The following is a 26,906-nucleotide window of genomic DNA, read 5'->3' on the forward strand; positions in this document are numbered from 1 at the left end:
TTGTTAGTATTTGGTGGTGCCATTTCTGTAACGAACATCAAACAGAACTCCCCTGTCTGGTCCAGATGCTTCAGAGGGTGTGATATACACATCCATATCCATCTGCCCTCCTCTTTATGAAGACCACTTGTTTAAAAGAAAAAACAACTCTAAATGATTCTCCAGAAAGATATAAATCATCTAAGATGCAAAAAAAAGGCTCACTGGAGAAACTAAAATTTAACACATAAGCAGAATTCTAAACAAGCTTGAAATTTATTACTGAATTCAACAGATGCTCTTCATTACTTGGGCACCTTACAAGTCATTAACCGCCCCCCCCAAAGCCGTTAAAATACAAAATTCCTAAAGATGTACCCAACCAAGATCCACTTGCATAAGTCAATGGGCGTTCAAACTTCTCAGAGAATTCTAGATAGTCAAAAGGGGGGAAAAGTACAATTCCATAAATTGAGAATGAAAGGGAATTGCCAATCATGGGAAAAGCAGAGGTTATGGGAGTTGGACAAATATGGGTTCAAATATCCACGTATACAATTACGCACTGAGACTAAAATGCAATAGTACACGTAAAACCACAGCTCTGAATCTGGCACAACAAGCAGTTACCCTTACTGAGCATCATTCCCCACCCCTGCCACCTCCACTGCAGCAGAAATGACTAGGAAGGACAGGTTAAGATGTGTCCGCCCACCAGTTAATGGATAGAAGACCACATGTACAGTTGAGGCCAGAGATTCATCCCAGCCCTCTGTGGGGTCCAAGAGTCACAAGAGAAGTCATCTCTGACTCCTGGATTTCTACACACTGATGAGGTGTGGAAATTTCAGTTCTCCAGCAAAGCAATACACCATCTCCTACGCACCAAGACTTCCTGGCATCCCCACTGGGGAACTGCCTCATGGAGTGGGTATGACTGACTCTTGGATATGAGCCAAAATGACGAAATAAGCTGTTTTCTGAATTCTGATGTCTCCATGGTCCAGAATGATCCCAGGAAAGTCATGATGATTTATTATGTCACCTGGGGCACACACCTGTATGCACAAAATTCTGATGCCAAACTCACAAAATCCTAAATGGATTTGTGTGCCCACTGATGACAGGCAGGGTTGAAATTAGACCACAGGGGCTTGGTCACCCACAGCAGGGCTCTGTCCACAGAGAAATGACAGGTTAGAGGGAAAACTAAAACACGCACACACATTACTTCCATTCTTAGCTAACTACCGTCACCTCTTGAGGAATCTCTAGAATGTGAGGGCCGTGAGGGCAAGGACTTGCTCTTCCTTGCTCCTATTTCCCCAGCACGTCCAACCAGTGTGGAGTTAAAAAAAAAATTGAATGAACTGTAGACAAAACTGCATGGACAAACTATTAATAGAGTCAATTATTTAAAAATAAAAAATTAGGAGAGCAGTCAGTGTTCAAGGTATGCTCAAACAAAGAAATCTTAACAACGGAGGCAAGATTTGGGCCAATCTGATAAATGAATTAGGGCTAAAACAGGAAGCGATGAAAGGCTGCTTTGGAATGATTTCGAGCAAGGGATCACTCAAACTGTTTTGCTGATACAAGGGGGTACTAAGAGAACCCCGTTCAAGTGGTTTCTAAAACAACAGGGAAGCTTGGATGGTGAATTATAGCCTTGAATTCACTAGAGAGCCAAATGTTATTATTTTTTCTTTGTGATTAACAAAGCAGGCAGAAGTAACCTTTTTTTTGGCATTCCACCCCCTCACATACACACACACACACACACACACACACACACACATACACACACACGTTCAGTCAGCATTTTAAATTTAGGAAGCTGACGTCAATTCAGGGGTACTCCAAGTTTAAATGTTCTTTCATGTATATCAGCAAACTAATAAACCCCTTTATTTTTTAGTGAATAAAAGGAAATTGCTTACTTCCTGTTATGGTTTACCTTGAAACTGGCTTCAGTGGCTATGATGGTAAGATACCACAAGTTTGAACAATGAAGATACAAATGCTCAGTCAGCCTGGTAGTCCTACTTTTCATGTTTTATATTTTAATATCTAATGATTTTCTGCATATATAATAATTTTCACCTGGGAATCTCATAGAAGGTTGTAATTAATGGTATACAGTCCCATAAAAATGCTCCTCATTTTTTTGTTATAGGAAACTACTGAAAACTTCTTAGGGGAAAACATATGTGACGGGAAGTAGAAAAGTATGGGTATATAGAGGAATGTTAACATGTCACATGGGAAACTTTTTCTTAAGACGAGGATCTTTAGAAGCACACCCTTAATGCATGTGTCCATGAAATAGCATAGATGAGCACACACACAAGAACACAAGAAGTTAGCTCAGAGGAACGGCATAGTCTAACAAATGAGCAAACATGCCTCATGCAGCCCAGCTAGGGGATCTGGACTACTGAGCAACTTGCATGTGACTCTCTGGCTTCTGACTGGGAGCCCAGAGACCTTGGGTTCCTGTCTGCCAATCTCAGGGCCACCACCAACCCTCAGGGTCCCGGGCAAAGCGCCTTTCTTCTGGGGCTTCTCAGTTTCGTCGGAGCTTGGAATTGGAGCATCTAAGGCTCTCTGCATCTGCCAATCCATGACTTGCAGCATCTCCTGATTCCTCCAATCTTCTGTGTGGAGACATTCATTGGTGACCCTCCCAGCAGGACCCGGGATCCGTGCTGTCCCACCGTCACCCAAGGGCACCAAAGAGGAGCACCTTTCAGAGGTGAGGATGTCATCCTCGCCTCCTTTTCCTTCCTCTCGTTTCTGATGAGAGCAACTTCATGGTACAGCTCCAAGACATAATCAGACTTTCTCATAGCGTATAACAACTGGGTGCTGTAGATTCCCAAGAGGGGCAAGTCTTGAGCAGAGGCGCAGGGCATTACTAAGTCCCTGCAGCGAAGGTTGAAAGTCCAGAACTGGTCAAGCCATCTTCTCCCTCACCCATCCTCCTGCCCCCTCTGCCCAGAAATCCAAAGCCTCTTCTTCTTTCCTCCAAGCACTGATGAAGTGAGGTAGATGGGGTGGTGATGGTGGGGTTGGGGGCAGGATGGATGGGGGAGAGGCTATAGCTCTGGTCACCTTGATGGGGCAGGAGCTCTTGGTCTCTCCACAAAGTTAACACTCAAAATCTATTTTTATCTGGTGTTGGAGGGGGAGGGGGTGAGTTTTACATAGTCACCAAAGAGAATGACCTGTTCCACAATTGCGGGGCCAACACAATAAAGAAAATGTGTGTGTGTGAGGAGGTAAAACACACAGACAGGGCCTACACTGGCATTGCCGGCGCCACCCCCGCCGCCTCCATCCTCCCTGCCACGCTTCCCTCCACCTCACACCAGCACTCCCCGAGGGCCAGGCCGCTGTGTTCTTAGCCAAGAATTTTTCAGCAGTACACCCTGTCTTTTTTCGTCCTGACCCTGCCTTTACAACCGTGGAGTGTGTGCTTTTAAAAATAAAAGCCGTTGGTGCTTCCCACAACTCCAGCCACCGCAGACATCTTCCCTCTGCCCGAATCTCCTTCCTCTCCCCTTAGCAGGAAGCCCCAAAGCCCTGGGGCACACCCATCTGCATATTAAAAGGAGTTCAACTTCATGGAATTTTAAGGGTCACCAGTCCAACCAGGACAACCAGCGACAAAACATCTACCTTTGTGGTTTACTCCAATCAGCTGAAAGACCCCTATGCCTGCAGTAATACTTAACAACACACCCCTATGGGTTGAACCATTTCAGTGACTTGACTTGAGGACACATCTTGTCATGTCCCCGTTTAAAAGAGGAGAGCACAAAGGGACCACAGAGCTTGCCCAAAGTCACATCTGTGGGTGACTTTGTCTCTTGACTCCGGGCCCATGACCGAGTCAGGGCAATATCAGGCAAGCCAGGCCATCCACCAGCCTGGAGAGCTGTCACTCAGGTTGAGCAAAGATGCGCAGGGAGCAGAAACAAAGATGGAAACAATGGGAGGTATCCCAATGGGATTAGGGCGTGGCTTCACGTGATCGCATGTTAATGTACGAAGGGACAGAGAAGTGAAGAGAAGCCCTTGAAAGAATATGAGGCAGAGACAAACATTCTGAACTTAAGAGGATGGTGACATTTAATCAAAGAACCAGAAGACCTGTTTTACTGATCTATTCTCAAATGTCCTGACCCTTTCCCAGGACAGAAGGCATGAAGGATGTACAAGAATGACCAGAGGGCTTACCCCAAGGCTCGGCAAGTCTGATGGAGAAACGAGACTTATCCATATATAGCAGTGAGAAAAAAGAAACGAACAAACACGCAAGCTCCTGCAAGACCAAAAGGGGTTGAGCTGGAGTGTCCATTGCAGTCATGGGCAGAATTACATCTCAGAGGGCAGAGGCAAGAGAAGGGAATTAAGGGAGGCTTCATGGATAAGGTGATGTTTCAGTGAGGGCTTGAAGTAGATAATAAACATGTGTTTACTAGAAACTGTGGTTTTCTAGTCACAGAAAAAGTTTGGGGAAACAAAGCCACCTTGACTAGACAATGCTTCTTAAATAACTATTCGCCGAACACAATAAGGAAGCGTGGGGGGCGTGGGCTCTCCAGCAGACCTTTATCACTGCTGTGTTTAAAGAAACACATACGGGCCCAGTTCACTATCCTAAAAATCACTCTTTTAAAAGTTTTTTGGCTGTTAAGGAGAATGATAAGGCTCAGGAGAGAGTTAAGATAAGAGTTCTTTTTATGTCTGTTTGCTGATTCAGACCATCTCCCCTGACCCTGAAGGATTTCTTGTTTTCTCTGTAACCTTCTCTACAAATGAATTGATAATCCCCCCACAAGAAGTAACAACTTCCCTGGAGCTGGAACACAAGTGTTGCTGTTCTTGATGGGTGAGCAGGAGAGTTGGTAAAAATAGCCAGGAAGATAAAAGAAATAAACCCATCTGAAGTTTCGTTTTCAGAGGCCAAGGCTGTCTGGATAGGTGGTGAAATATCCCCAAAGCCCTCATGCTTCTTGGCCTGAGACGTGCAACTTTAAACAGTGCATGATATGATTTGTGCCACAGATAAAAACCACACTGGGCTTAGAGTATTCTACGTGGCTGGCCCGAAACTCTAGAGAAGCTCGGAAAACAGCTTTCTCGTCGTCATTCCATTCCAAGTCAGTTTACCATTCAAAGTTGAGGAGGTTTTAAAAAGTGGTTGCGTGAAAAGTGTGCTGTGTTTTCTGTGAACTCCTCATCATTGAGTCAAGGGGACAAATTAGGATGTGAGCTGCCGCCCTTACTTGGAATAAAAAGCCCTGGGACTGTCCTTGCCCGGAGTCAGAACTGGCAAGGGCCCCGAGGCAGATCTGTTCAGGACAAGAGAGAACAACCAACTTCAAGGGCTAATTACAGCCCCATGAGCCCCAGGCGCTGCCTCAACAAGAGCTGGGCTCTTGACTCTACCACCTTGGACATACCATGAGCTGCCTTCTCAGAAGCATCTACCTGTGATGCAACTGGATGATCTCTTCGGTGAGGACAGCCAATGTTTCCACAAAGGAAAGATTCTTTTAAGCAGGGTATTTATGAGAAAACCCAAAGTACTAGAAGCCCCTCAACAACAAAGCCCTCCAGTAGAGAGCACCTGTCTAACCCCCAATCTTGTGGCCACAGGTAATCACAGATAACTATCACTTCTCAAATTCAGCTCAACCCAAACTGCTAGGCAACTGGTCAAAACCCAAAAAGACAAACCAACAAGCTAGTAGCAAAGCGTGACACGCCTGAAATCTAATTTGTGTACACACACACCCATCCTTCCTAGGTTCTGTTAGGACCCTCTGCAAGGCAACCTCATCTGGGATGCCGATAAGAATCAATGATAGCCACTTCCTTCTCTGTTAGCTAAGATAATTTTATTTACACACTAAACACGTATATATTTTAAAAACTTTTTCTGGTTGACATGGCGCACGCTGACTGAGCAGTAAAACTTGACCATTATATGCTGAACGAAACTTGGTTATGTGACAGACGAGCTTTGATATGCCCAACTTTCACAGCAGCAACAAAAATTCAAGCACAAACCCTTCAAGTTCATTGCAGTTAAAATGAAAAATGGCCATTTACAGTGTTAATAATTAATGCTATTAAAAAATAAATCACAGAGTAGTTTATTTGACCTTTGAATTTAAAATTCTCTTACAAAACAGGTGTAACAGCAGCCAGCTACAACATCAATTTTGATACAAAGCAAATAAAATATTCCACATGAAAACACTTTGTGAGCTATCGCAGAAAAATGTACATCATCACGCGGATCCTTCTAAAGGCTTCAATTTCCAACCTCGACTTGAATTCACAATCTGCTAAATAACTCTCCTTTTTGTTCATGAATTCTGTTGCTCCAAACTTCTGAGAGAAGACTCCAAACCATGCCGGATAAAAAATTCATGCTTCCCCGTGGAAAGCAAGTCTTTCTACCTTTTCCAACTTTATCTTTTGAAAATTCTTCCAACTGGAACCTCTTGCTCTGGGCAAGCAGGTCAAAACTGGTACATTGGTCTTCTCACAGTTTTTTTTCAGCTCGGTGCCTGTGATCTCAGGACTTCTTCCGATCTCAGATGATCAGTTCCCAGCGCCCTCACCCCTGGCCTCCTCCGGCCACAATCCTACCCCATCACGAAGAATATCTGCCCTGTGGACTCAAGAGAGCTCACCCAGATCTCTCCCTGTATCACGTGATCTGTGCGGTTTACAATTCACTATTCATACATGTTCAGGCACGTTCTTTAAAAGACATAAATTCTCAATTGCAGATCATTCATTTTTTATGGACTTATAGACTTCACTTAATAGCATTTTAGTACATGTAGGAATACTGCACAACAGAAAACTGCCAAACAGTTGCAAATATTTGCAATGTTATTACTTGCCCAGCTTTCCTCATGGAGATTTAAGTTTCAAGTTCAATGACTTAACTCCTAGTAGGATGGTCAAAACTGGACAATACAGTCTCAAGTAGGTAAAGAAATATACAGTTACCCTAAACAAGAAAATACAATCCTAACATAAACTGATATAGAATTTCCCTTAGACTTCTGTTCACCTGTAAAATAACATACCCCAATGTTTTCTGGTCAGAGGTTTTTTTTTTTTCTTTTTTTAAGTAATTTTAATCCCCCAATTCTGAATTCAGTTTAAACAAAATGACAAAAGGAGAGGGGACTTATTATTTAATAGTTTCTAAACCTCAAATTTATTTTAACTTCTATCAACTTCATTCATCGATCTATAAAAGGGTCACCCCATATTTAAATTAGGTCAGTTTCTAAAACATTTTTAAAACATTAGTGCTTGCAGAGAGGTAAATGATATATAGGTGGAAGACTGATGCCTACACACCTAACACTACATAGAATATTGTGTTATTTTTAAAGGTATAAAATTCTACAGGCGTATTTCCTAATTGATAACTGTTTGAATGTTCTGAAAGTCTCATATCTAATAAAACATCACAATTCACAGTAGGCTTCAGTTACATAATAATGTATAATGAAGTCCAGAAGGCCACCACTTATGTTAATATTTCAGTCAAAAATCCTGTATTTCGTATCTAAAGCATCACTCTAAATGAGTGAATTAATGACTTGTTCTCTCATAATTAAAATTAAATAATGTTTATATCCAACAATCAAAAAATTCAGCTATGTAGCTCCTGAATTTCATCAGTTGTGCTATATGTTTTGATAAGTATAAGTATTAAAGTATCTTTGACTGTATATTTAAAATTTCTAATATATCTAAACACTTTCAAAGAAAAGGGCTATATTAATATGAAGGGGAAAAGTAAAAATAAACAGTAATTAAGTTGCAAAATTTTCCAAACCCTGGTTGCAAGATCCCACTTAACTAGGTGATAAATATCTTTTAGGCAAATAAATATGCTATGCTTCATATTGACTCTGGCAGAACTAAGTTCTAAGACTTCTATATTCCCTGGTATAGTCATGACTTTCTATGTAGAAAAAGTAAACATCCCAGGCCTTCCTAAATACTCTACCAAATAACTGGCCACCACCTGTATTTTCTATTTTCAACTACTCATAGAATGATCCATGACTTTATTAACTGGCTAGAGATTAAAGTTCCATAAACAAACACTTCCAAAGATGACAGAAAATTCAGCATCCACTATTGTTCAAAACCACCTACAGAATATGTTTAAGAAAAAGGAACAATTCAGATGATCATTCTTTCATAGAAAAAAAAAAAATGAACAGGAAAAAAATCAGAAGCAGCTCCCGAAAAATGGCTTTTCACATTAGGGAATTTTTTTCATCTGTTCACCAGAAATACTGCAGAAAAGTGACTCATTTATATAAAGTTTCTAAGGCCACTCGTGTTAAGCAACAAATTGTCCCTGACTTCTCTAAAATCATCCTGACCAGAAACAGTGAAAATCAAAACTTTCGGTGACTAAATCAGGTCTGACCAATCTCAATATGCTAGTGTAGGGAAACACTCCTTAGCATTATATTTATGACAATTCATTTCTCATGGCACCATGTCAAGATGTCAAAAACAGTGATTTATTATTTCTCTGGAGTATCAAAAAGCTGCTGACCTAGGAGAGTTTGACAAAGGCCTTGTTTACAAAGGAAGACTTCTAAAGGAAAAAAAAAACTCAACACGAAAACACTGGAGGATGGCACCACTTTTATAATATATGAAAGTCTTCTCTTTCATGGTCTTGTTTCAATACATAATAAGGCCTTAAAATGAAATGTCAAGATATTACCGGAATATAAAGGGTACCACAATGATCTCTGAGAAAAGCATGAGATGTGCTTTTATGTTATCTTAAACTTCATCAAAGAAAAAAGTTTTAAATAATTATTTCTTTGCCGAAGTGTTCCCTTCTAGTTATAGTGCCAGAAATATTTTAAACAGAACCCAAACATTAACAATATAACAGAAGCAAAGGCATTTTTGGTTTTTTTTTTTTTTTGTCAATTCCAAGCCTCAGGTGTTGGTCAAAGCACTTTTTAAGAAACTTGACGAGAAATGCTCAAAAACCACTTAAAAAAACTGAACAAAAGAAAAGATCTAAGGCTGCTTTGAACACACTCTGGCGGTGAATATTTTCTGTGAAACCCCACAGGGCAGCTAGTCCCCGAGTTGGGGTGTAACTGATGTCACTCAGGAGAAGAAAGCTTCATGGAAGGAGGCGCCCTCTCACCTCTGCCAATTTTTTAAGGGTTCAGATACCCCAAATTCCTCTGATTTATTTTACAATGTTCTCCACCAATACGACTTTTCTCTTTAATGCCCCCAACAAGGTAGAGCAGTAGTTGTATACAGGTTTGCTTTTCTACTTTAAGTCACATCCATAAATATCTTATGAACCTAATGGGTATCTCCAAATCTCTTCCCACCAGCAAACATTCAAGTTGTTAGGGAGCTTTAAAAAAAAAAAAAAATGTCTAGGAGAATAAAAGGGCAATTAGATTCCTAAAAGAGAAAAGTGTGTTTTCTTTGCATAACAATTCACCAACTTGGATTCAAACCTGCCACACCTCTTAACAATTCACCAGGAAGCTAGAGGTAAGCTAGAAGCCTAGCACGTCTAGTATAGGCAAACAAGCCTTGGGCAATGGTCCTGCAAATAAAATAATACTGAAACATTTGAATGTGCCAATGTAAGTATATACACACAACAACACTGGGCATGGCTTTTGTTTCAGTGCAGTTCTCAGAGGTTTCTGAGTCTTACTGACTCAGGTTTCTGAGTTAGATAGAAATTTTCTTCCATTCAGTAACGAAAACAGCAATCTTTCTGTGCCAACAAGCATGGCACATCCAGGTGTAAATTAAAAAGTCCTTTGACGTGGAAGTTGAAATTTTAACTCTGCTACTGATGTACAGAGACGTTAAAAATAACCACTCAGTGCAGTAGACAAACGTGTATCCTTGATGTCTTCCTTATGCTCTAACATCACACACAGTTAGGGACACAGTCTGCATAATAACCAGGAGATTAAGGATAGCACCTCTCAATAATATACTCACCCAGGTCGCTTTACTTTTTCAAATGCACCAAGCTCCATTAGGTCGACAACGGAAAGAAGAAAAAGGAGGGAGGGGGGGAACCTTGCAAAACTCTCCCAAAAGTTATATAAACAAAGGAGGGGAGAAGCCCAGTATGGGCTTTGCACCCGTGTGCTACTAAAATTACATAACACCCGCTGCAGACATTAAAGAAGGAATGGATCCTGCACTTCTGCACAACCCCCCCCCCCCCCCCCCGCCCCCTCGACTCCCATGCCTGCCTTCTGCTCTTCAAAAACCCAAACGCCTGGCAGGACCAAGCGGACGACTTCGAATATTTAATTTCTGGAGTAAATCCGGCGAAAGCTGGCGGCACGTTTAGGCCTGAAGTTTGAGCGTGCCACAGCCCCGGGGCACAGCGACTCCACTCTCCGGACCCGGAGGAGAAAGAACTGACAACGGACAGCAGCCAGCAAGGCCTTCTTCCCCTCGCGGTGCCTCCCGCTGGAAAGTTTTCCACGCGATCGATCGGAGGGCCGGGAGCCGGCTTCCCCCGCCCGCCTGACTTTGCAAGAAAGCCTGACCGGGAGACCGGAGGGGGCCGGGAGGGAAAGAACTGGAAAGCCCCGCACCCGGCGGGCGGCGGAGGCTCAGGCTCCTTACCTGGGGGACTCGGAACAAAAAGAGGCACGGGGCTCGCCTAGCCTGCTGTGGCGGCCCTGCCGGCTGCCCGGAGCGGGTCTCCCCGCCCAAGCCCTAGGCCGGCGCTGGAGCCCGCGGCCCGGCCCCCGCAGCCGCTGCCGCTTCCTCCCTCGCGCGCGTCATGTCACGGCGATCAAACATGTCTGTGTGCGCTTCGCTGCTGTGACTTCCTGATTCTCCGCTGCTCGCGCGCGCACACTCACAGCCACACGCACACGCCACCCCCACCGCTCCTCCACCACCAAACCTCGCCTTGTCCTCCCTCGGCTCCCGGGCAGGGCACGAGCTGGAGCAGCTGCCCTCGCCGCTGCTCGCGACGCACCGGCCCCAGCGCGCACAACACACACTCACACTCACGCGCAGACACACTCGCGCCTGCCCCGAGGGCGCCGAGACGCGAGCTGCGGGAGCTCGCCGCCCCCTCCCACCCTCCCTCCTTCCTTAGTCTCCCTGCCAAACTTTTTTTTTCCTGCCTGATCCACGTCCAACTTCCCTCCACCCGCCACCCCCCCCACCCCCCACCAGCAGTCCGGCCAGCCCCGGGCTCACCAGGATCTCGGCTGCAAACTGCAACCAGGATAAAAATAATAATGCAATCCAGGCGGTGGAGGCGGGGGCGAGTGCGCAGACACTGGCGGGAGGCGATTTCCCCGCGTGTGCCGGAAACCGGTCCGAGTGTCGGGACCCAGGAGCGGTTGTCCCCCTGGAGCCCGCACTGCTGCGCCCCGCCCCGCGCGGTGCAACTGCGCCCAGGCTGCGAGGCCTGGTGCAGGGCACCCAGGGCGCCCCACTTGGTGTGCGCCCGCAGACGGGAGGGTGACTAGGGGCTGGCGCGCCGGACTGGTTATTTGGGGAAGTGCATCGCGACACCTTGCAGATGGCATGGCCGTGTTTTGCAACGCAACCGGGAGGAGGGAACACGGCGAGATGGAGGGGGAAGGCAGAGGAAGGAGTAAACCAGGTTGGGATGGGAATAAAGCAAACTCGAAAGCAGGGAACAAGAAGGAAGCGGTGCGTGTCATCTCTGGGGGCAGGCTCCCTCCCGGTCTCCCCGCCTCCTGCCCTCACCAGCCTCCCCATTCGCCCCCCACCCCCTACCCCGCGCCAGCCCTTCCCTTCTACAGCGAACGCCACACGGGGTGCGCGAGGGTCCTGTTTGTGACAGTCAGGCAGAGAGGATTATCCGGATCATGGCCTCCCCGGCCCGCAGCCGCCGTGGCTCTCCCGGGCCCGGGTGCTCCCCTAGCATCTGGATGATCGCCGGCGACCCACGCCCGAGGTTCCGGCAGCCCAAGCTAGGGGAAGATGCAGAGCAAAAGAAAACAAACCCCAGAAGGCGGAGGGCAGGGTAACAGCCCAATGGGCACCTCCGACCTCCTTCTTCAGGACCTCCTCCCTCCTTTCCCCCCTCCCAGCAGTGTGGTCGGGGCTGCACACCCCGAACTTCAACACCCGAGCCAGCGCGGCCACCAGGTACCAGGGGCAGGGTCGTCCGCAGTGCCCCGGGTGCAGAGCCCCGGCAGCCCCTTTGCCTAAAGGCCTGCCTACCGGTCAGCGTACCCATCCCTGCTCGCAAAGTGGGTGACACCTCCGATCCCGCACGCAGCGGCCCCGCGGCGGTGGCTGCCACCGCCTCGGCGAGCCAGCTCCGGCTTCGCCCACCGCGACCAGCTCTCGTCTCCGCAGCCGGAGCCCTTTAAACAAGTCCCGGGGAAGCTGGTGGCAGCCGCGTTCGTGGGAGCCCACCCGTCAGCCCGGGCTCCTCGCCCTCTCCTCCCGCTCCCCTTCCAACTCCTCCGGGGAGGACTGCTCTGGTAGAACCGTAGCGTTTCCATACTCTTCCCGGTCCTCCTGCCACCTCCTCCCCCAACCCCAGCTTTTAAAGGACTGAGGGGATTGCAACCTTGCCGTGTGTGTGTGTGTGTGTGTGTGTGTGTGTGCATGTGTGTATGTTGCAACCTTCCGTTGGCAGAGCATCACTGATTGCCTACCTAGGGTCAAGGCTGTGGTTTGTTGGGATTTTCCTCCCCTTGCCTCCTTGAAGTAGTAATTATCACTATTATTATTAGAACAGCAAGCTTCGGTTGAAACTTTCGCGTTTCTTCCACTGCCGCCCGGGAGCTGTCGTTAAGAGCATTCCACCTGAGGCCCGCGGGGTAGGAGGCGGGCTTTTTTTGTTGTTGCTGCTGCGGCGGTTGGCCCGCCTGTTTGTTTTGGTCTCCGTGCATGCACAATAAATAATAATTAGGTTAATAATGAATAATCCCCGGCGAAGGCGGCGCGGTGCCGGAGGGGTTTGTGCGGCGGCTGCAGCCCGGAGGCCGGAGGGAGGGGAAAGAGGGGAAAGGAGTTGTAAGTTATATTTACCTTGCTCGCGAGGAGTGTGCTGGCTGAATCTCTTCCCTCTCTGAGTCACCCAGAGTACAGAAACAGAGGGAGAGAGGACTAGATTATGAATATGACTTCATTGATGACAGCCATCCCCTCCTCTTCCTAAACTCCGGCTCCGCCCCGCGTCCCACCCTCACCGCCTCCGCGGGCGCCGGAAGACGCGCCGCAGTTGGCCCAGCGCGCCGCTCCTCCCTGCCCGCCCGGGCGCGGGTTGGCGGGAAGCGCCTGTCACTCGCCCCGCTCGGCGACTCCCGGAGCTCCGGGGAGGAGGGGGCGGTGTGCAAGAATGTGGATCGAGACAGCTCTACAGTGTGCGTGGATCTGTGTGTGTCTGCAAGGCGCCGGCTCTCTGGCTGTGTTTGTGCCTGGAGCAGAAAAACTGCGCAGGACGCTGAGAGCCCCAAGCCCTGATGGAGGGAGTTAGGCGCCCGTTATCCTTCCCCGGCCCTCGCCGGGGCCCCGGCCGGCCTCCTGGCGGGAGGCTGGGAAGCGGAGGCGGCTCAGTGAAAGGGAGGGCGGCCGTAGTAATAGCGCGTAGTAGTTTAGGGGTATGGGAAGAAGGTGCTGGAATTTAACTGTGCCTCTGCCTGCCAGAGCGAGCCTGCGGAGGTGAAGGGAGGGGACGGGAGGAGGAAGGCTCCAAGTGGCATCCAAGCTGTTGGTAGCACAGTGTTGACCAGGAAAAAGAAAAACAAACAGGCATCGACGTGCTGCCCGAAACTTTTTCTCCCCCACCCCGCCCCCCACCCAAGGCTGTAATTATAAATCTGTTCCTTTTCTCCCCCGTAAAAAGGAAGGCGGGCACAAAGAACATTCCTGCCAAATCTGTCTCTTTTCTAAAGGACTGCAAGCTTCCAAATGCCACTGAGGGAAAAACAGCTGAGAGGCTGAACGCCTTAGAAATAAACAAACCCGCCCTAAGCCCCGTGTTGACTCTCTGGACCAGACAGAGCACTTTAACCTTCCCTCACCTGTCATCTTCCCGTAAGATATATACCAAAAAAAAAAGGGGGGGCGGGGGGAAACAACCTCGTGGGGGCGGGCGGGCGATAGGGGGTAGTTAAAGCATGGAATCTGCTTTTGATTTAAGATAGGTAATAAATCTCTTATCCTCTCCTGTCCATAGTCTTCGCCCCCAGCCCACATTTAAGACCAGTTACGGTTGCAGACAGCACACTGCTGGCGCTTTGGTGGGTTTGAGACCTCTCCTTCCCATTTTCCTTGAAATATAGTACTTTGGCTGAATGAATAGGTCAGCGTTTGCTGAGAGAATTTTATTTTGTTTTATGAAGTGTGAAAGAATGTTAGGAGATTTTAAATCAGGGGCCTATTATTTTAGACTCAGATGAATGTAGGTGCTTGACTCAACATTAAAACTGTTCCTATATGGTAGTGTTATTAAAAGTATGACATAGCCCTTATTTTGTAATGTAACGCTTTAAATTAGTCATGCAAAGTGCACTGTGACTCTGGTTCAAGATTTCTACCCCCTAGAGTAAAATCCTATTTTAACACCATTTTACTGTTGCAAAATTGGCTCTATTTGAGCAACTGGGTCTGAAATACAGTTCTAGGGTGCTTAAAATTGTGCAGTGGATAAGTTGAAGGCATGAAGCTGTGGAACAAACACTGGTGCAGCATGCTGCATGGGGTCATTAAATGGCAAGAATTGTTTATGTTGCTGGTCCATTGCTGGTGGAGGAAGAATCCTCAAGGGCGCCATTTTCAGGTGGCTGGGAGTGTCAAGGATCACGTACCCTGTAGTTTTCTAAGGCTTTGTTACTTGCTTGTTAACCTGAGCTTTATAATTTTCTATCTGTCCCAAAGTGAAACTCAAGACAACAAAAGATAACACATATAAAAGAAGTAGAATATATTATGCCCTGAAGAATCTATTGTAAGAACTTGTTTTTCTGCCTGAAGTTATGCCAGTATAACTATTAACTAGGTGAGAAATCTTAAACAAAGTTAGCAATGTAGTAAAAGTAGAACTTCCAATTGCCTAATAAATTTCAGCTAATACAATAGCCAGATAACCTAGTTGTCTATAAAAGGGCTTTAACCCAATGGTGATGCTTGATATATTAGGTAATCTAAAGTTTTAATTTGGGCTGGAAGGGGGGGGTGATCCATTTCCCTGGCATGCCAACCTTACATGCCAATTTTCAGACTTTGATGACTTCATCTTAATTCCCTTGTAAGTGCCCTTTATCCCTTTTAAGAATCCATTTTCACCTGCTATCCCAAATTTCAAAGAGAGAACAATCATCTTAGTGAGATACTAGCGGAAGAGACTGGTCATTCCTTCTGGTGTTTTGTCAGATGGAAAGTAAAGAAGAAAACAACACTCCTTGTGTTACCTGTGTATATTCTTCAGTTCATGTAAAATTTTGATGCAGTACTTAGAGGGATTGGTATCTATGCATTATATGCACAATGATGGGGATGGAAAAATAAAATCTATCACTGGGAGCAGAGATTAAATATAGATATTGCATCTCCCTTTCCCTTCACATTGGTCTAAGAAAGCACCACCTTCTCCCTTCAAGTCTTTACTCTGAAGAATCGTCTTGTTTGTAGCTTGCACTGCAGCAAGTAGGAATTTTATAAAATAAGGCCTACACTCAGGAGAAATGAAAAGGCAGCACATTTCACTCAGCATGAAAAGAAGATTGTGGAACATATAGCGTGAATTTCATCTCCAAAGGAAGGCAAAATTTAACAACTGATATTAAGGAGGAAAACGATGGGATTATTTTGTTTTGCAGAAAATCACACAAAAGCAAATAGGGTTGGAGGCTAGAAGGACTCCAGGAGGCTGCACAGGATGCTAGGTTCACACAAAGCTTTTCCTTTTGGACTTTGATGAGTCATAATGTCTTCTCTGAACTTGCTTTTCTCTTTCTAGTTTGACATCAAGGAAGAGATGTCTTTTTTTTTCATGTCTGTATGGCTACATTCACTTGTTATGTAAGTCGGCCATGGTTGACATCCTGCATAGAGTAGACACTGGGTTTGGAAAATTGACATCTAGCTACAACACCCTCTCTCTCTCTCTCTCTCTCTCTCTCTCTCTAAATATATATATGCACAAAGTCAGGAAGCTTCAAGTTTCATCCAGCAAACTATTCATGCTGGCTGAAATGTGGTCTAGCTTCAAACAGGAGCAAGTAAGACCATTTAGGGAACGAGGACTTCATCTATAGTAATGGAAACTAAACTTTGACAAAGTGAATCAGATGACATTTAATTTAGTGAAGAGTTCAGAATTAGCAAGTGGATTTATTACAGAAATAAACACTCCTCTCCTTTTTTCTAATCAACAGTCAATAAATTTAGATTCTCCACAGCCAGTCCTCCAAAATACCACCCCACTTCTCTTTGTGATCATACCATTCTCTAGCTCAAAAGCCTCTATTCCCAATCCACTCTGTGATGAATTTCAGACCTCTTAGCATGTCAACCACAGCTGTGCAAGGACAGATCTCTACTAGCCTTCTTGACCTCCTGAAAATATGTGAGCTCAGGAAGCCTGATTGACCTCCTGGCAACTAAGGGGCCAGACTGGATATATTAGTTCACTCTCAATGAAATGCAGGTTCCCCAAGCACATCCTCCAAAGCTCAGCTACAGCCAAGATACCTTCCAAGGGTCCTCCTTGCCCCTTCTCTGCCCTCCCCAGGCGAAGGAAACCGCTAGTCCTCCTCTGCTCCCATAGCAACCGATCTGTACCATGATAGCACTTATCACTTTGATGCAATTATTTGTTTGGTATCCTCCAGTAGATGGTTAGTGCCTGGAGGGTGTAGAGCAAGTTCCATTCATCTTTGAAACTGCAACAATTAGCCGGATGCCTAGTACGTTGTATGTTGTTTAAAAATTTTCTGTTGAATGAAAGGATGAGAGATATATATTAAAATTATCTGACATAGAGAATTTAGCAGGTCTTAGTTATTGAACAAGATTATTAAGTGTTCAGAATATGTTATTTTTCCAAGCTGAAAAGGCTGATGTGTTTTAGAGTTTGTTGTGTTTTGGGTGGTGGGAGTAGGTGGGAGGTGAGGAGAAGCTACGGCTTTTGCTATCATATAAACTGTATTGAGAGGAGCTTTTGTTTTAAAATTAGGCTAGGAATAACATGAGTACATACATGGCAATTGTGTAATAGAGTAGTAATAATCATAATAGCAGCTCCCTTTTATTTCTCCTTTAAAACATATGCTAGTATCTGTGCAGAGACCTTTATGTATGCCATTTAATCCATTTAACCCTATGAGGTATGTGATATCATCCCCATTTTACAGATAAAGAAACTGAGAGGCAATAAGTAATTTGCCTAAGATAGGCTTCTCCAAAGTGGAGTGAGCAATCTGGGAAGAACATTAGAAATTTTCTTTCTTTTTCCTCTAATGATTAAAAAAATGTAAAGACCAAAAGATAAAAAGAAAAAAGAGCTTTGTAAATACTGTACTTATTTACCCTGGCAACTTTACATGGTTCCAAGTAAACCAGTCACATACCAATCAAATAGTGTATCTGAAGCCTACTTAACAGAAGAGCAGGGCCCTCAAGGCCTAGAGGGGAACAGTGGTGCTCCCTCTGGTCCTTTCACTTTTGAGAACTTGACATTGCCTGAAGTTAACAGTTTCCACAGATTATGTTGGTGGCTGGCACTAGTGGCAAAGAACTCAGCTGCCAATACAGGATACATAAGAGATACAGGTTCAGTCCCTGGGTCAGGAAGATACCCTGGAGGAAGGCATGGCAACCCACTCCAGAAATTCTCGCCTGGAGGATCCCCATGTACAGAGGAGCCTGGCAGGCTACAGTCCATAGGGTCACAAAGAGTCAGACACAACTGAAGCAACTTAGGACACATGCATGCACAGATTATGTTATCTAGTTTGAACCAATCACTTTGAAAAACGAGTGGCTTTAAGATTCCTTCAGGTCTTCCCTAGTGGTCCAGTGGTTGGGAGTCCACCTGTTAATGCCTGTATCCCTAGTCCAGGAAGATTCCACATACCCTGGAACAACTAAGTCCACATGCCACAATTACTGAGCTTTCACTCCAGAGTCTATGAGCTGCAACTGCTGAAGCCAGCATGCCCGAGAACCCTTCCCTTGTAAGGAGAGAAGCCACTGCAGTGAGAAGTCTGCTCACCACCACGAAGAGTAGCCCCCACCCATGGTAACTAGAGAAAAGCTTGCGCAGCAACAGAGACAGTACAGCTAAAAATAAATAATTTTTTTTTTCAAAGAAAAGATTCATTCAAAGGACTTGAAGAGTGAGATAAATCTGACAATGCAAGGACAGGTGAAAGTTAGGATCAAATCTGCCACTATAACCTCTGAGGGTTCTTCGCCAGCCACATTGGGAAGTGAGAACAACGCAGTCCAGTTAGATCTGGTAAGAAATAGGTTAATTCGTTCACAGTTATCCAAGACTACTTGAAATTTAAATATAGGTTGGCCATCACTTTTTTTTTTAAACCATCAATAATGATGAATTCTGACCCAAGCATATATTTTGCCTTGAGATATTAAAAAGCGATTCAATAGTAGACTCGTGATTAGCAAGCTGGGCTTCCCTTATGGTTCAGCTGGTAAAGAACCCAGCTACAAAGTGGGAGGCCTGGGTTTGATCCCTGGGCTAGGAAGATCCCCTGGAGAAGGGAAAGGCTACCCACTCCAGTATTCTTGCCTGGAGAATTCCATGGACTGTATAGTCCATGGGGTCGCAAAGAGTCGGACACGACTGAGCAACTTTCACTTTCACTTAAAAATTTTTTTTTTATTATCTCAATCTCATACTGTTATAGCTTCTATTTTGTGTTTTATAATGCACTTGATACAGTAATACTGAATACATGTATTATGAATACATATACATAAATCATGCTCTATCTATTCTTCCCCCGCCCCTTTTTTAACAGCAAGAGGAATGTGATCAGACAACTTGGAGATGACTAAAGAATGAAGTCAGAATATTTAAGCCAGCTTGGTAAAACTCCAGACTCAGACTGATTTGCACTGTTCATGTAAAAATTGCCCAGTAATTTGTCATCAATACAGGTCTCTAACCCATTATGGGGTAGGAGAAACGTGGAATCTAAATGATCTTCAGAACACTTGAGAATCCCTTGAAGCTGTGTTCAAAATTCCTTGTTCATGTTAATGTGTATTTTCTGTGGAAGGAGTCCATACATTTTATCAGCTCCTCAAAGGGCTATTTCGCAAAGCAGGTAAAGATTACTGACATACAGTTACCAGCAGCATCAATAATCTAGAATACTTAATCTTTTTTCATAACTTTTATAAGATAGGTGTGCACATTTCATCTGTCCAAACATGTCTACCCCTAAAAAAAAAAACTTTAATAGAACTCAAAAATTTCTCTAGAAAGTTCAAATGCATCCTAACTGCCCAAAGGCAGGATAATTTCATCCTGAAGGATCTTCTCAATAATATTCCATCTTATAATATTGACTAGACAAGACAGGATTTTACAAATGTCATCCTCAACATGTTTTTGAGGCTCTGACACATCTGACACATTGCGCAGTTGTACATTAAGAATCAGAACAGAGATTCAGGATCTGAAATTTTGTCATTGTCACAAATTGTTCAAAGATTTTACCTCTTGCTTGGCAGGCCCCTGTCCTCAGGGGCTTTGATGGATACTGTGTTTCTTTGAGTGATAATGTGCTTCTGGACGAAGGTGACTGTATCTCATCTCCTAGCCCCGCCACCAAGTGCCATGGTAGAATATGCTGTATCCATCACACACTGTTTTATTAGACTTTATTACGGTCTTTTATGCTTAGACCACCTTCAGCCGCTACAGGACTTATCCTTTCAGTTACCATTGACTGCCTTTTTATTTGTGTGCAACCGTTTTCCTGCTTGACTTGAATGACGTCACCCACCAGATTCTTACTTCAAGTTCGGTACACAAAAGCACAATCTGCTGTTGTCTTATTTCAGTCACTTTTCTATACTTGAAGTTCTATATAAATTCAAGAGAGGAGTAGAAAATAAGCCAGGAACATATAAAAACAGAAATCGCCACTAAAATTACCTTAGATGACTCTTTAAAGAACTTGAGATAAATAATCTGCTTTGGGCGAGAAAGAAAAAAAGTTGGTCTCTCCACATGTAGGGATAAAATAGATTCCACAACAATATGGTTTTATTTTAGTTTTCAATGGTTTTATCAGCTAGAAAGTGATGAATATATAAAACAAGTATAAAAAGTTCGGGGAAGGGGTTGTGAGCATCTGGATTCTACATGGGGCAAGGTTTAATGCTGGGCAGGAAGCTTTTATCTTCCCTTCAGATAAAGTCAACTGAACAGTCAATGACTTCAGTGAGTGCTGGGTATAAAGGCAATGCTCATATTTGGTCTGGGATTGTGCATATTCAATTGCTTATCTTATCAGGGACATTGTGATGTCTGCTGGAATTTTACTATTTTGCTATTAGTGTCCTTTTGATAATAGACTATCCTTAAATACACTTTCCTTATTGATTCCCTTAAATAAATATGGGAGAAAATAAGGGATTTGCTGATAAAAAGAACATCATAATATATAACATTTTTTTTTTGTTTAACACTTAGGGTTTGGGGATGTGTCCAACTCTTAAAGACATTGATATTTCACACTTTACCTATATTTTGTTGAACTGCTTGAAAAATATATCCACCTATTGGGGACTTCTGTCTTTAAGTGATACTTCATTTTATGCTGTGATTTATTTACCAACATTAATAACTGTAACCACCATTACCTGATATTCTGCAGGTCTATGGCCCCTATCAATGTTGATTATTTTCCTGAGAGCTTAAGAATACTGAGCTATTATTTCTAATGCTAACATAATAATTACTCATCGATTGAGGAAAGTAGATAGTGAAAACATAATTTAATAGTGTAGATAATCATTAGTAATTATTATTTAATATTAACTAATTAATTAATCATTAACATTACTTATTTAATAAATAATGACTATTCTTTCAAATGAAGTCTCAACCACAGAGCAGACATGCTGCTTGGGACCCTTTCCCAATGGGGATTCCAGATGTGCTATGACATGGGACTTCCCAGCGCTCTTTAAGTCTGGATGTTGGTCAAACACCCAATTTGGTGATGGATTCTCTGCTCTTTCTGTTTCTCATTTCTTTTAATGTTAGTATATTGAAAGTGGGCTCCCCTGATAGCTCAGTTGGTCCACCTGCAATGCAGGAGACCCCAGTTCAATTCCTGGGTCAGGAAGATTCACTGGAGAAGGGATAGGCACCTACTCCAGAATTCTTGGACTTCCCTTGTGGCTCAGCTGGTAAAGAATCCACCCGCAATGTGGGAGACCTGGGTTCAATCCCTGGGTTGGGAAGATCCTCTGAAGAAGGGAAAGGCTACCCACTCCAGTATTCTGGCCTGGAGAATTCCATGGACTGTATAGTACACAGGGGTCACAAAGAGTCGGATACAACTAAGCGACTTTCACTTTTATTCTTTCAAACAGCCTTCAAATGCTAACATCACTAGTCACATGAACTGTCACAAACTATACACCAATGTTTGGTGTAGACATGCTAACACTGAAATTTCTTACAGTAGTCCCTTGTTTAAAAAATACACACCAATCTCAGAACCTCTGGTTCCATGCACAAAGTCAGCACAATATACTAGAACCAATGATTGAATGACCTCCTCATGGACACCTACAGAGATTAGACTCTTGGTCTCCTCACTCCCAGTCAGGATGCCTTCTACTATACAAGATTGTTTCTCTTTTTAAAAGAAAAAAAAAAAAGTCTCCAAGTTCATGTTCTTCAGGTCAGTAATAGCCATCAAAACCCAAAAGAAGAAATAAGCCCAGCACTATCCATGGCATGCTTTCAAATTTATTTTCCTAGACTGTGGCTTTCCAACTGTTTTAACAACTACTCTCAGTATGAAATGTATTATATATCATGACCCAACATACACATGCTTAGGTACACAAGTGAATTGTATCAGTCAGGGTCCAACTAGGAAAGCAGAGGAATTTAATTCAGGAAAATTGGTACACAGGTAACGGAAGAGCTGAGAAGTCAAATGAGGGACTGAGAGTAGCAATGGTAAGAAGTCACTCTTAGCCCTAAACTGGGGGAACCAAGGGATGAGGCAGAATAAACAGAGCTCAGAAACCAGGGTGTTCTTGTAAAATCTGAACCATGGTTCTCAGTTAGAGTCACAGTGGAAATGCAGCTGTTGCTACACAAGCAGCCAGAAGCATCTATGGCTCACAAAATAGTGTCAAGTATTAACTGCTCCCCAAAACTTCAATCCCATATCTCCAGCTGTCCCAAAACCATAGGAGTCATTTTCCTTTCTCTTACTAAAAGTGTAAAGTATAAGTCATCATTTTATCTAAAATTATTACCCACCTCAGCACCCCTTTTTCTTTCAATTTTTTAAAATTTAGTGCATTTTTTTTGTAATGATAATCTATGTCCATATTAAAAAAATTTGATTAAAGAAAAAGAAAACAGTTATAATTCCACTGGTTAGATACAATTTCTTAGAATTTAGTTGTCATTCTTTCTAGTCTTTCTGACTGAAGGAAAGCTATGACAAACCTAGACAGCGTATTAAAAAGCAGAGACATCACTTTGCTGGCAAAAGTCCATATAGTCAAAGCTATGATTTTTCCAGTAGTCATGTGGGGATGTGAGAATTGGATCATAAAGAAGGCTGAGCACTGAAGAATTGATGTTTTCAAATTGTGGTGCTGGAGAAGACTCTTGAGAGTCCCTTGAGCTGCAAGGTAATCAAAACAGTCAATCCTAAAGGATATCAACCCTGAATATTCATTGGAAGGACTGATACTGAAGCTCCAATACTTTGGCCACCTAATGTGAAGAGCTGACTCATGGGAAAAGACCCTGATGCTGGGAAAGATTGAAGGCAAAAGGAGAAGGAGGTTGGCAGAGGATTAGATAGCATCACTGATTTAATGAACATGAATTTGACTAAGCTCCTGGAGATAACGGAGGACAGAGTCTGGCGTGCTGTAGTCCATGGGGTCACAAAGAATCAGACATGACTTAGGGACTGAACAACAACAAATCACCATCTGTAATTCTAATTGTATCTTGCTTACAATTCTAATTATTCCACAAAAATCTTCCTTGTTGGAAAAACTTTTGTAACAGATTTTTGTTTTACTATTATCTGTTTCTAGTAATTCTCTCCACCAGTCCATCCTTCACACCTGGCTAACTTTAATCTTATTCATGGCACCACTTTACCCATCTCAAGAACCCTGGTTCAAAAAGTGAAGGCTGGGCTCCTCCGTGAACCTCAAAAGGCCCTTTCTTAAACAGAAAGCCATCCTTTCCAGCCTCATCTTCTATTATAGAAATTTCCCTTAGGCCAAAAGGTACCACTTATTCTTACACACACACATGTAATTTTCCCAGTGCCTTCCTTCAAACCATTCTCCCTGCTTATAATACCCATGTTCCCTTTAATGCCTCCTTTAGACCAGGTGCTATCCCATTCCCTACCCGCCCCCCACCCCCTCCCTCCCACCTGCCCTCCCCTCACCCTCTACCCAAAAGGCTTCTCCAGATGACCCACCTATTGTGGCTACTCTCTTCTTTCTTTTTAACAATTTCTACCTGTGACTTGAACCACTTGTTGGACAAGCTCAAGGACCATATCTTCTACCTCTCTGTATCCTCAGAGCTCAGCACAAAGGGCATGCTCAATAAATATTTATTAATGCTGATGATGATACCCACTGTCAGCACAGCTGTTCTGCTTTCTATGATAATGAGGAAAGCAGTGCATAAGCAGTAGTGGGAAAATTCACTGTGCTCTTCCTCAAGTGCTGCCAAAAGTCCTAAGAGGTCAGCAAACAATCCACTCCAATTGCAAAGACATAAACTTTGGAAGGAAGAAAGAAGGCAAGGAAGGAGGAAGGAAGGAAGGAAGGGGCTAATCAAGGGACATTTTGCATTTTCACATAATCTATTTCCTTTAGGATACAGCCAAGATAAATGTGAAACATTTTTAGATTGTAACTTATCTATTAGAAAATGTCTTGAGACTCAGATGGTTAAACAGAGGATCACAGGTCCCTAATTCAAGTCCTAGGTTTTGTAAATCTAGCTGGTACATTTTAATCCCATCATAAGCACTTTGGTATAATGGTTAAAAGCCCGGGCTCCCAAGTGGTGCTGCCTGGCATGCATTTTTAACTCTACCAACTACCAGTTGCATCACCATGGAAAATTTACCTAACTTTTTTGGACCCAGTTTTCCTAGCTGTGAACGACAGACAATGGCAATGGCACTCTAGAAAATGTTTAAATACTCACCCTCCCCTCTAAAGCTCTGATTTGTAATATATGTCAATTTCTAAGGTATAAATAATTCCATACGGCTGATTTCGAGCCATTAACAGGTTCACAAGATTCTGAAAATTGAACAATGGACTCTTACAGGGTACCTTCCTTACAGGGTTGTTGTGAAGATTATGAGTTAATATATAAAAGCACTTAGAACTGGCCCTGGGACATCATATGCTTAGTTTGATGAATATTAGCTATTTTTATTATACTATTTCAGTTTTCCTTCTTCCATGGAAATGTAGTATAGAAATAGCAAGTACTATTGGGAAAAAGCAGTTGCCGTGATTTTAGTTCATTTCATCCTCTTTATAATCACATGTTTCATGTTCACTACTGCCAAGCAGCCCCATTGACTTATTTGAATTTCTTTCCTTTTCCTTAATTCATCTTTTTTTGGAGCATTCTAAGAATCAGAGGACTGGCTAAAAGCCACATACCAGGAAAGAAAAATGTTATAAAAAGTAAGGATAATCCCAACTGAATAATTTCCCCTGAATAATCATTTTAAGAAAGGCTTAAGTACTTACTCAAACAACTAGATATGAAAGTTTATTCATATACAATTACTTACGGCCCATTTGGGGGGGGGGTATGAATTGTAGCCTCTTTTCAAAATAATTTTATTCCCTGGTGTTCTTCTTGACACAAAATAAGTAAGAATTTTCTATTAAAAAGAATCCCCAAATATATAACTGAATAGTGACTTTCTGCTTTTTTATTTCTATCAGAAGACTTCTACTTATAAAATGTCTGCATACAAATATTGTAATTTTCAAGGTGTTTCATCACAACTACCACTCAGGCAATAAATATTTGCAACCTATAGAAAAAAGGGTGTTTTTTGATTTTTGAACCAAAAATTAACCAGCCAACAGTTCAGTTCCTTAGCTGGAACCCCTAGGCCCCAGCACTTTTCTCTAGAACATCTTCCTTTCTTGCTCAGCTGTTTTGTCACCCTTCTCTTTTTACAAATTCTGAATTCTCATTTCCTTCTCCCACTCAGGAAATGGTTTCTAATTTTACTTTTGCAAATTTGATTCCCTTCTCAGTCATTTTCTCTGTTGTCTCTTTCCTCCTGTTGCCATTATTTTGTTCCTTCTCTCCTAAATGCCACACTGAACATCATCTTCGATTGTCAGTGGGTCTTCAAATTATGAAGACCCTCCTTTTGCTGTTGGAGGAACACAGGAGACAGTGAAACATCGAGGCTACAATTCCATGCAAGTGTCTGCTTGAATTCTCCCTACTTTGAGAAAATGGAAGTCTCTCCCAACCTTTTGCCTACAGGTTCGGTTCTCCCCTTGCCCTCTGCCACCCCCCTGCACCCCTGACCCCTGGGCCCAGGCAACTACCCTTCTACTTTTGGTCCTTATGAATTGGACTATTCTTCTTAGGTGGAATCACACACACAGTATTTGTCTTTTTGTGAAGAGCATATTTCACTTAGCATGGTGTCCTCAAGATTCATCCACGTTGAAGTATTTAACAGGATTACCTTCTTTTTCAAAGCTGGATAATAGTTCATCATATGTGCATACCACATGCTGATTATTTGTTCATCCACTGATGGATACTCAGGTTGCTTCTACTCTTAGGTTTCCAAACAATTTTAGGAACATGAGTCTGCAAATATCTGTTTTAGTTCCTGCTTTCAATTCTTGTGGATATATACCTAGCGGTGGAATTGCTAGATCATATGGTGATTCTATTGACAAATATTTTTTAGGAACCACAATACTGTTTTCCATAAGAGTCTGCTTTTCTTTGGACACCATTTTACATTCCCACCAGCAGTACACAAGTTTTCCAACTTCTCCACATCTTTATTAGCACTTGTTAGTTTCTGGGGTTTTAATGTTTTGATAGCAGCCATCCTATCGTCATTAAAAGCCAAGAATAATTTCTGTCATAAACCACCTTGATCCCATGTTCATAATTTTCAAAATCCCTTGCATTCTGGTTGTTGCTATTAAGCTCATTTTTGCTCTAAAACATAGGACTTTGTTTCCAGGATGAGACTACACAATCTACTTAAATTCCACAACATCCTTGTTAATAGATCTCTCTCTCCCCTCATTTTTCACAGTGAAAGCTATCTTACAGGACCTCCAAGCTTGGTAAATCTCTCTCTCCAGCTTGAAGTCAGTAGCCCACTTCTCCCTGAACTACAATTAACCTACTTACAGCTGACATTTACATTTCCTTCTTGTCAGCTTTATGAAGATGTAACTTATACTTAAGTGTAAAACTCAGTGAGTTTTGACAAACCTCTACAGTATTGAACCCACCATGACAATCATGAGAGAGAACATTTTTAAGGGCTTCTGTTTGACCTCTCTGCCTTAATTAAACAAATAGAAAAATGTAGTGTGTGAGAACTACT

At 43.3% G+C, this 26,906-nt stretch overlaps 1 protein-coding gene and 1 long non-coding RNA gene across 5 annotated transcripts in view; both read right to left on the minus strand.

The window, feature by feature from the left end:
* Positions 1 to 13,224, minus strand: part of SMARCA2 (SWI/SNF related, matrix associated, actin dependent regulator of chromatin, subfamily a, member 2) — a 175,166-nt gene extending 161,942 nt beyond the window's left edge. Inside the window, exon 1 of one of the 4 annotated variants that reach the window (XM_043891441.1) lies at positions 13,093 to 13,224. The gene's annotated coding sequence lies outside the window, so the exon portion shown is untranslated. The other 3 variants (XM_043891442.1, XM_043891443.1, XM_043891440.1) reach the window with 3 other exon arrangements.
* Positions 13,225 to 20,036: 6,812 nt separating this feature from the next.
* LOC122686267 overlaps positions 20,037 to 26,906 on the minus strand; it is a 553,524-nt gene continuing 546,654 nt past the window's right edge. The window contains exon 10 of the long non-coding RNA XR_006338679.1: positions 20,037 to 20,125. This is a non-coding gene — a long non-coding RNA (uncharacterized LOC122686267). The remainder of the gene's footprint in view (positions 20,126 to 26,906) is intronic.

This window comes from Cervus elaphus, chromosome 29 (assembly GCF_910594005.1).
Source record: "Cervus elaphus chromosome 29, mCerEla1.1, whole genome shotgun sequence".
NCBI lineage: Eukaryota > Metazoa > Chordata > Mammalia > Artiodactyla > Cervidae > Cervus > Cervus elaphus.